Here is a 3,187-nt window from a genome sequence, read left to right on the forward strand (position 1 = left end):
CTAAAGGAGGAAGGACCCAGGAAACTCATCTCTTAGAGGTACAGAGAAGTTAGTCCCTTGTGATTACGAGTCAGAATCATTTAATAATGGGGCAAGACTCCAGGGGCTTCAGTTCAGTTCAGTCTCTCAGTCATGTCCAACTCTTTGTGACCCCATGGACTGTAGCAAGCCACGCCTCCCTGTCCATTGCCAACTCCCAGAATTTACTCAAATTCATGCATCCATCGAGTCGATGATGCCATCCAGCCGTCTCATCCTCTGTTGTCCCCTTCTCCTCCTGCCTTCAGTCTTTTCCAGCAGCAGGGTCTTTTCCAAGGAGTCAGTTCTTTGTATCAGATAGCCAAAGTATTGGAGTTTCAGCTTCAGCATCAGTCCTTCCAGTGAATATTCAGGACTGATTTCCTTTAGGATGGACTGGTTGGATCTCCTTGCAGTCCAAGGGACCCTCAAGAGTCTTCTCCAACACCACAGTTCAAAAGCATCAATTCTTTTGTGCTCAGTTTTCTTTATAGTCCAACTCTCATATCCATACATGACTACTGGAAAAACCATAGCCTTGACTAGACGGACCTTTGTTGGCAAAGTAATGTCTCTGCTTTTTAATATGCTATCTAGGTTGGTCATAACTTTCCTTCCAAGGAGCAAGTGTCTTTTAATTTCATGGCTACAGTCACCTTCCACAGTGATTTGGAGTTCATAAAGCCTGTCACTGTTTCCATTGTCCAGGGGCTTAGGGTTAAGATAGTTCTCTGTGGGTTCCAAACCCCATTGAGTGCTCTTCCTAGACTCCAAGACCCTCCTGCTTCAGCTCCTGCCTTTCTAGAAGGCCATTTCCTTAGTGATGCTAAAGCCTTTCCTCCTTCAGTGAAGGTGCCTGACCCTGGAGACTGTGTTGCCGGTACCCACCAGGGCTTGGCAGCTGCATGCCTTTGAGAAGCCTCCTGCCACTGCTTTGAGGGATTGGAGGAACATGGTCTTTCCATGTGTTTACAGTACATTGGGTAGACCATGCTTTGTGTCTTACATGGGAGGGATTACAGCATTCCTTAGCCTCTTATTGAGAACCCTGAACCCAATCTGAGAGTACTGAATGGTCTCCCTGATGGCACACACCTCAAACCTGGGTACATGTGTAAACTGTGCTCTTTTGGTTCCAGGAAACAGGGACTCACTCAAACCAGGCCAAGTGTGATGGGTGATATAGGAGTAAAGGCAGAGACCTTATTATGAAGTGGTTATAAAAGAGATGGAATCTTCTAGAAATCAACCTGGTGGTGGCAGGGCATTCCAGTTAAAATCCTTGTCCAGGGATCTCATTGTGGCGCCATTAATGACACCCAGCTTCTCCCCAGGGGATCAGCTTCTCTCTGCATCGCTTTCCTTTTCTTTCCGTATCCCAATTCTCTTAGAGTTTTCCAAACATACCTCTGATAGAACGTATAGTTTCTAGGACTTCCCTGGTGGCTCAGATGGTAAAGTGTCTGTCTACAATGCAGGAGACCCTGGTTCAAGCCCTGGGTTGGGAAGATCCCCTGGAGAAGGAAATGGCAACCCACTCCAGTACTATTGCCTGGAAAATCCCATGGACAGAGGAGCCTGGTAGGCTACAGTCTATGGGGTTGGAAAGAGTCGGACACGACTGAATGACGTCACTTTCACTTTCTAGAAGGCACAGAGTGGACATTTTTATTATGAATGATGACTCTTTATTTTCATTTATGTTGGAAAAACTGTATCTTGAAAGTGAGTTGATTTAAAGAAAGATCAGATCAGATCAGTAGCTCAGTCATGTCCAACTCTTTGCGACCCCATGAATCGCAGCAGGCCAGGCCTCCCTGTCCATCACCAACTCCCGGACTTCACTCAGACTCACGTCCATCGAGTCAGTGATGCCATCCAGCCATCTCATCCTCTGTCGTCCCCTTCTCCTCTTGCCCCCAGTCCCTCCCATCATCAGAGTCTTTTCCAATGAGTCAACTCTTCGCATGAGGTGGCCAAAGTACTGGAGTTTCAGCTTTAGCATCATTCCTTCCAAAGAAATCCCAGGGCTGATCTCCTTCAGAATGGACTGGTTGGATCTCCTTGCAGTCCAAAGGACTCTCAAGAGTCTTCTCCAACACCACAGTTCAAAAGCATCAATTCTTCAGCTCTCAGCTTTCTTCACAGTCCAACTCTCATATCCATACATGACCACAGGAAAAACCATAGCCTTGACTAGACGAACCTTTGTTGGCAAAGTAATGTCTCTGCTTTTGAATATGCTACTAGTACATAAATGTTGGAGAAGGCAATGGCACCCCACTCCAGTACTCTTGCCTGGAAAATCCCATGGATGGAGGAGCCTGGTAGGCTGCAGTCCACGGGGTCGTGAAGAGTCGGACATGACTGAGCAACTTCACTCTCACTTTTCACTTTCATGCATTGGAGAAGGAAATGGCAACCCACTCCAGTGTTCTTGCCTGGAGAATCCCAGGGACGGGGGAGCCTGGTGGGCTGCCATCTCTGAGGTCGCACAGAGTCGGACACAAATGAAGCGACTTAGCAGCAGCAGCAGCAGCAGTACGTAAATGTTCAAGGTATGATGAGATAGCAAAATCATGAAAGTGGATTACAAATCACCGAAACTGGAGAAACACTGGACTGACTGGTTGTCTCCAAATATCACTGTAAATCCCCAGAACTCAAGATTCTAGGGCCCAACTCATCATTGCCTCTCTCAGGTAGCACTTTGCCCTGGGGTCCCGTGTCCGTCGTTAGACAAATCAGGGAGGTGGGTCACGTGGTATGAGATGTGGCTGCCCAAGGTCTGACTCCTCCATCAGGGCTGGGACAAAGCAGTTTCTTTTTTTTTTTTTTTTTAATTCTGTGTGCAGGTGCAGTTTGATGTGTTATTATGGCCCCTGGTTTTCCACTGTAACTTCTCGAACTGCTGCTACACCTCTGCTCTGAGGAGTAGTTATGAGATAGAATGTGATTGCTGACACCAACGTGCTTTGAAAATCCTAAGCGCCTCACAAATGCCAGATGTTATTACCATGTTTAATAGATATACTACTCTGAGTGACACAGAGAGGCAAATGAACCCATATTCCAAAGGAAATAGCTCATTTTTCCCCAAAAAAGAGGTGATTGAACTTCCACCAACAAGCAGTTGTATGAACTCAGTTTAGTTGGCCACATCTTAGCT

The sequence above is a fragment of the Bison bison genome, unplaced genomic scaffold, assembly GCF_000754665.1.
Source record: "Bison bison bison isolate TAMUID 2011002044 unplaced genomic scaffold, Bison_UMD1.0 scf7180017864333, whole genome shotgun sequence".
Taxonomy (NCBI): Eukaryota; Metazoa; Chordata; class Mammalia; order Artiodactyla; family Bovidae; genus Bison; species Bison bison.